The sequence below is a fragment of the Schistocerca serialis genome, chromosome 3 (genome assembly GCF_023864345.2).
Source record: "Schistocerca serialis cubense isolate TAMUIC-IGC-003099 chromosome 3, iqSchSeri2.2, whole genome shotgun sequence".
NCBI classification, from domain to species: domain Eukaryota; kingdom Metazoa; phylum Arthropoda; class Insecta; order Orthoptera; family Acrididae; genus Schistocerca; species Schistocerca serialis.
Window position 1 is genome coordinate 252,281,976 of NC_064640.1, and position 12,655 is coordinate 252,294,630.

The 12,655-nt window shown below is 39.3% G+C and overlaps 1 protein-coding gene across 1 annotated transcript in view; it reads right to left on the minus strand.

The window, feature by feature from the left end:
- The window catches only part of LOC126470002 (coiled-coil domain-containing protein 28B), a 162,467-nt gene extending 156,245 nt beyond the window's left edge, over positions 1 to 6,222 (minus strand). Inside the window, exon 1 of the mRNA XM_050097471.1 lies at positions 6,086 to 6,222. The gene's annotated coding sequence lies outside the window, so the exon portion shown is untranslated. The remainder of the gene's footprint in view (positions 1 to 6,085) is intronic.
- Positions 6,223 to 12,655: the final 6,433 nt, after the last annotated feature.

A 12,655-nucleotide genomic window follows, 5' to 3' on the forward strand; every position in this document is an offset into this window, starting at 1 on the left:
GTCAGTTAAACTCTATGGCACCAGTGTAATGTCTTCCCAACTTGTTACTGCATTGTGATTTCAGCAATCTTTTGCCTTCTGTCTCAGATTTCAGATTCTCATCTCTGTGACATTTAAATGTGACCTTTTGAGATTCATTCCTCACATCCCAAGAACCACCTTGTTTCACAAAACCACCATTCCTTGCATTCTCCTTTTCAGCCTTCCACTGAAGAAAGTCTGAAACAGCCATACGAGAAAGCATATTCTCTCCTTAAATCTGGCACTGTAAATCATTCATAGCAAATATATAATATCTAAAAGCACCAGTACTGTCTAAAGTTACTGTTTTAATATTGAACATGCAAAATAACTGTGGGCACAAGAATGTGTTACTGAAAGAATCTGAGCTGCAGTAATTTTACAATACAAGAGTGTACAGTTTGCAGCATACAAGAAAGAATAGGCCATTAATACAAAGTTACGATCTTCATATATGCATTGAAATTTTCAGTTGAACACTGTGATCTGAAAGGATGAAACTTGTTTCATGTACAATAACAAACTTATTACTGCTGATATTTGTCTTATGGGAACAAGGCCATGGCCAATGCATAATTCCCTACCTCAGGCCACAGCTATATGCCAACAATGGACAAGTGACTTTCAATTAAAATGTCTCCCCTGTATGGGAACAGACATACTGCATGTACGAGTGCAAGTTGTAAACATATGTATGATGACATATGGAAATTTGGGGTCTGCCCATGAGTCACACTCAGATAACCTAATGGTAAAGTGATCACCTGCAGTGAGTGGGAAATTTGAGTTCATCTCCCAGTCTGGCACAAATTTTCATTGATGTCATTCCATTATACAGATGATGGTTATACATATTCACAACTGCAAATGCATTTCATGTATTTCACAATGGCTGTAGTTGCCACAGGGGCATATATATGTGTCTGATGGAATACTGCATTGTATTTCTGAACTACACAGGCACTGCAATATCACATTTATCCAGCAACACCGGCCAAGCAACTTTTAATTAAAATGTCTCCCCTATACAGGAATATACATAATGAATGTATGAGCGCAGGTTGTAGACACATGGTTGATGTCATATGGAAGTTTGGGTTGGGCTGTGGGTTATGCTCAGGTACCATTATGGTAAGGTGACAGCTCACGATACATGGGAAATCTGGATTCGAGCCCCAGTCCAGCATAAATTTTCATTGTTGTCATTCCATTATTCAACTGATGGTTGTCCACATTCACAACCTTGAATACATTTTGTGTGTTTCATAATGGCTGTAGTCACCACGGGGCACAAATGCATATCCAAAGGAACACTGTATTGTATTTCTGAACAATAAAGGCACTGTGATATCATTTTTATCTGCTGACACTGGGCAAGTGACTTTCTATTACAATGGCTCCCCTGCATGGGAATATTCATAAAAAATGTACACTCTTCCATCATCGTGAACGGGATGTACATGGTCTGCAACCAGTGTATGATACTCTTTGGATGTCAAGGTGCCTTGCACGAGCTCCTCTGGACTCACGAATGCCCACATGAATGTTCCCTACAGCATAATGATATCGCCGCCACCTTGTCTCTGTCCCGCAGTACAAGTGTCAAGGAGATGTTCCCCTGGAAGACAATGGATTTGCGCCCTCCCATTGGCATGATGAAGAAGGCATTAGGATTCATCAGACCACACAATGCCCTGCCACTGCACCAATGTGCAGTGCTGATGGTCATGCACCCATTTCAGTCATAGATACTAATGTTGTGGTGTGAACATTGGCACATGCACGGGTCACTGACTGTCGAGGCCCACTGTTAGGAGTGTTCGGTGCACTGTGTGTTGAGACACACTTGTACTCTGACCAGCATTAAAATCTGATGCTAGTTCTGCCATTTGTCCTGTTTTACCTGACAAGTCGTGCAGTTTTCGAAATGCTCGTGCCAGGCCTCAGGGCCATCACAGTCTGCCCTCGCTCAAACTCAGATAGATCGCATGCCTTCCCCATTCTACATATGGACAGTATGTTCACTGATACTATACACACCATGCATGTGTCTGACTAGCAGTTATTCCTCTCCAGGTGATGCTGCTATTGCCTGGACGGGTTTATGTCAATAATAGGTTGGTGGTAATAATGTTCTGGCTGATCGGTGTGCATAAAGGATCATTGATTGGTTTTGTTGATAATAGTCCCACTATAGATTTAAAAAAGACTCAATATATTCAGTTATGCAGATCTAGCAGTACTACACCAATGATAAGTGTAACTAACACATGTTGAGGAAATATCTAGGACAGAGATGTAAACATTTTAAGTGTTTTAGGTGTTGATAATTTAAAGAAGAAAAAAACAAAGTTTCAAACTCCCAAACAACTTAGTTCACCCACATTTGTACTTCGAATCGTTGCAAATATGGGAGGGGGGGGGGGGGGAGAAACAAACAAATAGGCAAGCTGACATATTTTGCATATTTTCATTTGATAATGCCATATGGCTTGTAGGGTAACTCATCTTTAGCATGATGACTGCCATGTGACCGCTGGCACTGACACTGTGTGGCTTCCAGCGACCACAGTATAGCGCTACACTTTAAAGCCATTTGCATGGTGTGGCCTGGCAGTGGAACACCCACCACTAAGTGTGCAGCAGTCAATGTGTTGAAAAATGAAGTAATCATTGCTCAAAACCGTGTTGCAAGAATAATATGTGGTGCTCACCCATGATCATCTCGCAGACCTCTTTTTAAGGAGTTATACATTTGACTACTGCTTTACAGTATATTTACCCATGTGTGGAGTTAGCTGAAAATAATCCACGGTAGTCCGGAATGAACAATGATGTACATAACGATGAGAAGAAACAATAACATTCATTACTCCACATTAAGGTTTTCTTTAGCTCAAAAAGGAATGCACAATACTGTCAGCTAAATTTCTGATCACTTATTCAATAATATAAAATGTCAGACAGATAGCAAAATTAAATTTGAAAATAAATTGTGGAAGCCACTCCTTGACAATTCCTCATCCATAGAAGAATTTCTAATCCATCTAAAAGTATCTGGCTTTGATTTTCTATAAACTTGGGAATGTTTCCAACCAGATGTTTAATTTGTGATGGGAGGGCACTAAAATTCTTGGTGCCACTGTAGAGCAACCCCTTGTGCATTATACCCACATTGTTTTTACTAATTTTTTGTATCATAGTGAACATCAATTTTCTTTGGGGTGTTATAGTATGAACTATTGGTTTTGAGAAAGTTGCTATTTTTAGTATCAGAGCATATCAGAAAAAAACATATTGGGTATTTGCTGCAAAGATTTGAAGACCTCTAAAGAGATTTGTGCATGAGTGCCTAGAATTGACTCCACACCCAATTCTTAAGGCTCACTTCTGTGTAGAGAACACTTTTCCAGCTAGTGGTTGATTTCCCCAGAATATTATACCATAGACAGTAAGTGGATGAAAAAAGCCAAAGTATGCTGTTTTAATTGTGCTCATCATCTTACTGCAATATATAATTCTTAAGGTAAACACTGCTGTGCTTAATCTTTCACACAGGTTTTGAAGTGCCACTTGTTTGATGTCTATATGCATACCCAAAAACTTGGAGGACTCATACCCAAAAACTTGGAGGACTCACCCTTTAAAATCTCATGCTCCCCCGGTTTTTAGCTTTACTTCATATGCAACATTAGTATTAGGGGATACATGAAAGTAATTAGTCCTCTTTTTAACTGAAAATGAAACTTCCTGGCAAATTAAAACTGTGTTCAAGACTGAGACTTGAACTCAGGACCTTTGCCTTTCACGATCAGGTGCTCACTCTTCTTTTAGAATGATTGAAAGACTGTTAATTTCAAACCAGTTTACCACATTTGCAAATGCCTTTTCACTACTTCACTTTATACATTACTTGAAGGATTATTAACTGATATAGTGGTGTCATCAACAGACATGGTGACTTTCCCATGTTCTGTATAAGGTGGAATATCATTAATAAATACTATTAGAAAAGCAGTTGGTCCAGTACTAAGTCTTGAGGCATTTCAAGAAAAAGTAGTGGGTCCAGTACTAACCCTTGAGGCACTCCAATGGCAGTGGAGCCCCTGGCTGAAGATACATGATTACCATGCATTCTGTCCATGATAACTTTCTGCTTTGTAGCACACAGATAAGATTCTAGCCACTTAACTACTATTCCACTCATACCTATGGTTTTTTCTTTATTCAGGAGAATATGGTCACTAACACTGTCAAAGCTTTTGAGAGGCCACGAAGTATTCCAACTGTTATCATATTAGATGTGTTTGACATTGTGTCAACTGTTGAGGTGATCTGAATTGTTATATTATTCTTAAAACAATGTGTCATTTATGGATTCTAAAACACTGCCAAAAAGTGCAAGCATTGCATTCTCCGTTGATAACCCCTTTCTGAAAACCAAACTGGCTATTGCTGAGAATGTAGTATTTACTTAAAGACTTAACCATTCTGCTGTGCTTTGAATTCTTCAGTACCTTAGAAAACAAGAAATTAATGAAACTGGTTGATAATTTATAGTGTTAAATGAAAATATTAGTGAACTGTCTTGTACCTTGAATATAATCGTTAAAGATTATGCAAATTAAATAAAATTGAATACTGAAGTAAATGACAGTATGGCTCAGTAATCATGGTTGTCAATGTATAGCTACTTAAAATGTAACTGTCTCTTAAATGGTATGCCTGGTAGTATGGTAGGGGCTTTGAAAAGCAGTTGGAAGCAAGCAGCCAGAGCAAGGGACAGTGAGCAAAGCTTCCACCACCCATAAACCTGATGGATGGTCAGTTGTCCTGAGTCAGCCTTGCCAGTCCTAGAGTGAGAAAGAGAACAGGATCCTACAGGGACAGTAAACCGTACAGCACCCTGAGGTCTAAGATATTTCCGAACCTGGACAAATATTTGGTAGTACCCCCTCCCTCTCTCGAGTTTGATAAAGGACATCAAAAATTTAAAAAAAATCAATTTTTCAAAAATATGTTTATTTTATAGCGCATATCTTTCTGAAGAGTTTTACATGTTCGAGGAAATGTGACACATGTTATTTGGTCTAAGTGTGCCAAAGTGTAGTGCCATGCCCCTTCACACAGCATTCTTCTATCGCACGTCACTGTATTTCGCTCTGTGGAATTCAAACGTGTATATTTTTTAATGAAAACTATCCAACCTATATCCACGATAGTGGAAATTAAAATGTCCTGTGCTGCCTCTCCTGCTCTCAGTCATCTAGTTTGACATCCTACGCCTCTTTAAAAAAACTCACAATTAAGACTGGGTGGGATTATATTTGACTGGGAGAAAAACTTTTCAGAAAATTTGCACTCTTTGTTGCTTATACCTAATAACTTTCTCTTTTGTTTGGAAGTTCTTGAAACGTTTTGCCACACGAAATATCAAACTGTCGTTGTCTAATACTGAAAAAACTGATCATACGAACAGTACCAAAGACTCGTGTGGTTTCTCGATTTGACTATGTCTATTTCGTCGCTGTCTGCTAGATAAAACGAAACAGGCCTTTCTAATACTGCAGCAACTGTGACACACACCAAATAAATGAGGCTGTTTCGGCGAAAATGGTCGTTTTTATCTACCTCATTTACATGAATAACACGACAGAATATAATTCACGCAGTACCAATATCAAATGCCTATTAGACCTACTATTCTCAAGCGTGAGATCGAAAAGTAGCAGTTGTACGAAATTTTTATATAAATCTGGAATCGTCATATTCTTCCATATACTCTGTGTGTTATCACCACTAATTCTGTAACTATTCCTACCTTGTCAAAACTTATTCACCAGTTACCTTCACTAACCTTTATAGAACCACCGGATTAGTTATTCCGCGTTCATTCTCCGGTTAGTCGTTGTTAGTGTTTGTACAACATATTTTCCGTGCTACTCCGAGAATAGAAAAGGCGGTAGCTATCGGGGACTGTGCAACTGGGCCTTAGTAGTTCACCGATCTGGCAAAATTCTTTGTCAAAATTTCATTTTCTTGGATACAATGCAATCTTTCTTACCTGTTATTCCTGATAGCCGTTTATTTCCACTATGGTACTCTGAATCTATCGATTTTGCTAATAATTATAATAACGTTTATCATTCGCACACCGAATCAACCACACAGCCCACAAACAGCGATTGACGCTCACGTGTTCGGGTTTAATCGGCTCAGCTCTTATAGCCTCGACCCCTTTTATCTGCGGGAGAGTTGTTCTTTTTATTTCTAAATTCGACGGGAATTCCCCTTGCAGAGACACCACGTACACTATGTACGCATACAAAAATCAGCTTACGATTCGTTCAGAAATCAACTTAGACTGTGTTCGAAGACCAACTGGGATGCGTTTCAAAATCATACCTGATCTTAATCCAAGCCACTTCCGGCTGTGGATTATCCGAAAGATGTTATGTTCTGTGCTCCAATTATGAACGTAGCTGAATCAAAGGCACACACTGTGCAACATATTCTGAATGTGGCCCCCAAGACACTGCGATCAGTTGTGGAATATGCTGTCTAGCGATTTCAAATTGTGACAAAAAATGGTGGCTGGTATGTTGAACATATCATGCAACACTCTCATGACAATTAGAAACCAATTTCATTTAGCTTTTTTGCAGTTTTGGTCTTAGCACAATCAAAAACCAGTTTTTACCATGTGGTATGACCTTGCCCTGGTGGGTGCAGCCACACACATTGAACAGTACAGATGGTGTAATATGCAAGTCAAACTGTAGCTGCCATATTGCAATTCGTCTGTCATTTGTAACTGACCCCTTTTACATTAAGACGCTTACAGTGCCAACTGTTGTTAAAATTTTCATTAATTTTTTTTCTTCCATGTTCTTTCCCCATGTGTTGATATTATGCTGCTCAAATTTAGCACCATTCTGATTGGTGGTTCTCTTTCTACATTGTTGTGAAACCAGGACTTTAATTATGGACACCTGTATATTCAATTTTAAGTTAACATCTGTTACATACAACATACCAGTCTACTAACTGTAGATTCTGTCTGTACATCTCCAGTGTTTCTGTATTTATTAATCTGAAAGGTTTCCATACAGGTTTTTGTTGTATCTTAAGATTGAACTGAGGGCTAGAAAGAATTACAGCATCATGGTCTGACAGCCCATTTCAGACTTGATTGACTGTCAAGCTGCTCTGTCAAGACTTACTAACAAAAATATTATCAGTTAAAGCACTAGAATGGTCAGTCAACCTAGTGGGAAATTGTAATACTTGCACTAAATTGTAAGAGCTCATCAATTGTTCCAGTTCTGCTCTGTTACTAATTTCAACCAATTTACAGTAAAGTCTTCTAGTAATTTGACTGAAATGTTTTCGTGCAATTTTGACTAGACTGGTACACTCTGTTTGGAAAAGATTCCCAGATCCCATATGGTTCCCTATAAATTTATAATATGGAAACTGATGTACTACTTGGTGTCAGTGCTATGTCACAAATTTCAAAGTGTTGCTCAATACAAACGTTGCTGTCATTCTCAATGGAGAGAAGTCTTACGAAGTAAGAGTGATTTCAGGTGTGCCACAGGGGAGTGTCGTAGGATCGTTGCTATTCATGATATACATAAATGATCTTGTGGATAACACTGGAAGTTCACTGAGGCTTTTTGTGGATGATGCTGTAGTATATCGAGAGGTTGTAACAATGGAAAATTGTACTGAAATTCAGGAGGATCTGCAACGAATTGACGCATGGTGCAGGGAATGGCAATTGAATCTCAATGTAGACAAGTGTAATGTGCTGCGAATACATAGAAAGAAAGATTCTTTATCATTTAGCTACAATATAGCAGATCAGCAACTGGAAGAAGTTCATTCCATAAATTATCTGGGAGTAGGCATTAGGTGTGATTTGAAATGGAATGACCATATAAAATTAGTCGTCGGTAAAGCAGATGCCAGACTGAGATTCATTGGAAGAATCCTAAGGAAATGCAATCCGAAAACAAAGGAAGTAGGCTACAGTACACTTGTTCGCCCACTGCTCGAATATTACTTAGCAACCAGATAGGGTTGATAGAAGAGATACAGAAGATCCAACGGAGAGCAGCGCGCTTCGTTACAGTATCATTTACTAATCGCGAAAGCGTTACGGAGGTGATAGATGAACTGTAGTGAAAGACTTTGCAGGAGAGACGCTCAGTAGATCGGTACGGGCTTTTGTTGAAGTTTTGAGAACATACCTTCACCGAAAAGTCAAGTAGTGTATTGCTCCCTTGTACGTATATCTCGCGAAGAGACCATGAGGATGAAATCAGAGAGATTAGTGCCCACACAGATGCATACTGACAATCTTTCTTTCCACGAACAATAAGAGACTGGAATAGAAGCGACAGAGGTACACAAAGTACTCTCCGCCACACACCGTCAGGTGGCTTGCTGATGTAGATGTAGATTTCTAGCATAAATCACTACTTCCCATTTCTCCATGGCGTATCTGCAATAATGAGATCCAGACTCTGCCAGTGCACAGCCAGTGCACAGCCTGTGAGATCCACTAGTGACACGGTGTTCTGCAAAAAATAATATGTCTAATGGCTTTTCACATTCAATATCAGTTAGATTCATTACTAACTGATCTATTTCTTTAGTATGTCATCTTTTGTTATTGAAGGAAATTGGTACAGATTTTTACTTGTTTAAATTTTCACCTATTTAGAATTATTAGATATCAGGGTAATTTCACTGAGCACAAGTACTGGCAGTTTGGGTTGCCGATCTTCTCATATACCTCTTCCTCTGTGGTACAGGATACCAAAAATCCTCCTGAAACGCAGAGATCTTCTTTCTTCTCAGCTTCGTTACTTTTGTGGTCGCTGCTGTAGATCCCAATAATTCTGACTCTAGTGTGTTGAGTGCCTTATGTGTCACTGGCACATGATACTGTATTTAAGTGTGTTGTCAAATCAGTTGCCAGTAATCCTTCCACTACTTATACAACCTGATAGTTTTTTTTATTTTTTTTTTACTTCTGTAAAGGAACCTTAGCTGAATATGCTTCACAGGATGCCAGTTTAAATGGTCTAGGACTTAATTTTTTTGACGATGGGGTTGTCACATTTTTCTCTGTTTTGATATTGGCAATACTATTTAAGATCTGCCTACATAGTTCACTCTTACCCTTAGAATTTCCATGACCCACAGAACATGAAACAAACTAAGTAACTACACAGTGTGTAATTATTAGGATCAACAATATGGAGACAGTGTTAATGAACTTTAAAGGCATAGTGATAATTTTTATGATTATTTGACCTTGTATTGGCAATATATAAATCACTTATCTGATTACAAAGTATGCACACGTAAACAACTGTATCACGATCCTAATTATGTATTTTCCAAAAATGTAGTACTCGTAAGTGATTCCAACCCGACGAAATTGGGTTAAAGTGTGATATTGGGCCCCCCTACACCCCCTGACATATTGGTTGTGGTAATAGACTGATCTGTAGAGCAACCCAAGGTCTAGGTTAGGTTGGATGGCAAGAGTTTGGTTGTGAGATAGCGAAACCAACGAATGTGAAAACCAAATAAAGGTTGTGGTAACAAATTCACTGGTAGGGAATACTAATGTTTATGTCCATGCCATACCGAAAAATGTAGAGGGGGGTCCAATACATAACTTTCAATGGAAACTGAGATAACTACAGTATATTCATCCATTTTTCGATTAAACTGATAACCTAGACCTGGTACATGCTGCACGTCAACACATCATTCAATTAGTAATTCGTAATTACTTTCATTGGCTTCAGTCTGTTTCCTTCCAATGCAGTTTATGGATCTGTCTGTCACCTTATTCAAAGTTTATCACACTCAAACCTTCTTTCTTACCATGTTGACTGCCGTTTGGCAACTGGTGCCACATCAGAGATATGTGCCTAATGCTATGTGGCTGGCTGTGTTACATCCTTCACTAAGCCTGTGCCAATGTCAGTATTGATAAGTCTTCTAACTATTTACAAAACTTTGACCAATAGGCATGGCCAACTAAACATACTGGCCTGGGTGTACTTTGATGACATCAGCAGAGTAGTTCTGTATCCGAACAATGGCTGCTAATGGTCTATGGGTTGAGATATGCAGAACCTCATGCTGCACTATATTAAGTAAAATGAAAGTAGCTATTTGTGGATTATTGTTTACTGTTGAAGCGAAAGGAACACAAGTTCTATTAACTGCCTCTACATCTACATCTACATCCATACTCCGCAAGCCACCTGACGGTGTGTGGCAAAGGGTACCATGAGTACCTCTATCAGTTCTCCCTTCTATTCCAGTCTCATATTGTTCGTGGAAAGATTGTCATTATGCCTCTGTGTGGGCTCTAATCTCTCTGATTTTATCCTCATGGTCTCTTCGCGAGATATACGTACGAGGGAGCAATATACTGCTTGACTCCTTTATGAAGGTACATTCTCGAAACTTCAACAAAAGCCCGTACCGAGCTACTGAGCATCTCTCTTGCAGAGTCTTCCACTGGAGTTTACCTATCATCTCCGTAACGCTTTCACGATTACTAAATGACCCTGTAACGAAGCGTGCTGCTCTCCGTTGGATCTTCTCTATCACTTCTATCAACCCTATCTGGTACGGATCCCACACCGGTGAGCAGTATTCAAGCAGTGGCCGAACAAGCGTACTGTAACCTACTTCCTTTGTTTTCGGATTGCAATTCCTTAGGATTCTTCCAATGAATCTCAGTCTGGCATCTGCTTTACCGACGATCAACTTTATATGATCATTCCATTTTAAATCACTCCTAATGCCTACTCCCAGATAATTTATGGAATTAACTTCTTCCAGTTGCTGACCTGCTATGTTGTAGCTAAATGATAAAGGATCTTTCTTTCTATGTATTCACAGCACATTACACTTGTCTACATTGAGATTCAATTGCCATTCCCTGCACCATGCGTCAATTCGTTGCAGATCCTCCTGAATTTCAGTACAATTTTCCATTGTTACAACCTCTCGATATACTACAGCATCATCCACAAAAAGCCTTAGTGAACTTCTGATGATATCCACAAGGTCATTTATGTATATTGTGAATAGCAACGGTCCTACGACACTCCCCTGTGGCACACCTGAAATCACTCTTACTTCGGAAGACTTCTCTCCATTGAGAATGACATGCTGCGTTCTGTTATCTAGGAACTCTTCAATCCAATCACACAATTGGTCTGATAGTTCATATGATCTTACTTTGTTCATTAAATGACTGTGGGGAACTGTATCAAACGCCTTGGGGAAGTCAGAAACACGGAATCTAATTGGGAACCAGTGTCTATGGACCTCTGAGTCTCGTGAACGAATAGCGCGAGCTGGGTTTCACACAATCGTCTTTTTCGAAACCCATGCTCATTCCTACAGAGTAGATTTCTGGTCTCCAGAAAAGTCGTTATACTCGAACATAATACGTGTTCCAAAATTCTACAACTGGTCGACGTTAGAGATATAGGTCTATAATTGTGCACAACTGTTTAGCGTCCCTTCTTGAAAACGGGGATGACCTGTGGCCTTTTCCAATCTTTTGGAACGCTACGCTCTTCTAGAGATCTACAGTACACCGCTGCAAGAAGGGGGGCAAGTTCCTTCGCGTACTCTGTGTAAAATCGAACTGGTATCCCATCAGGTCCTCTTTTGAGCGATTTTAATTGTTTTTCTACCCCCTGTGATCTATTTCGATATCTACCATTTTGTTATCTGAGCGACAATCTAGAGAGGGAACTACAGTGCAGTCTCCCTCTGTGAAACAGCTTTGGAAAAAGACAGTTAGTATTTCGGCCTTTAGTCTGTCATCCTCTGTTTCAGTACCATTTTGGTCACAGAGTGTCTGGAAATTTTGTTTTGATCCACCAACCGCTTTGACATAAGACCAAAATTTCTTAGGATTTTCTGCCAAGTCAGTACATAGAACTTTACTTTCGAATTTATTGAATGCCTCTCCCATAGCCCTCCTCACACTACATTTCGCTTCGTGTAAATTTTGTTTGTCTGCAAGGCCTTGGCTATATTTATGTTTGTTGTGAAGTTCCCTTTGCTTCCGTAGCAGTTTTCTAACTCGGTTGTTGTACCACGGTGGCTCTTTTCCATCTCTTACGATCTTGCTTGGCACATATTCATCTAATGCATATTGTACGCTGGTTTTGAACTTTGTCCACTGATCCTCAACACTATCTGTACTTGAGATAAAACTTTTGTGTTGAGCTGTCAAGTACTCTGAAAATGGCTTTTTGTCACTTCTGCTAAACAGAAAAATCTTCCTACCTTTTTTAATATTTCTATTTACGGCTGAAATCACCGCTGCTGTAACCGCTTTATGATCGCTGATTCCCTGTTCTGCGTTAACTGTTTCAAATAGTTCGGGTCTGTTTGTCGCTAGAAGGTCTAATATGTTATCGCCACAAGTCGGTTCTCTGTTTAACTGCTCAAGGTAGTTTTCAGGTAATGCACTTAAAAAAATTTCACTGGATTCTTTGTCCCTGCCACCCATTATAAACGTTTGAGTCTCCCAGTCTATATCTGGTAAATTAAAATCTCCACCCAAAATTAT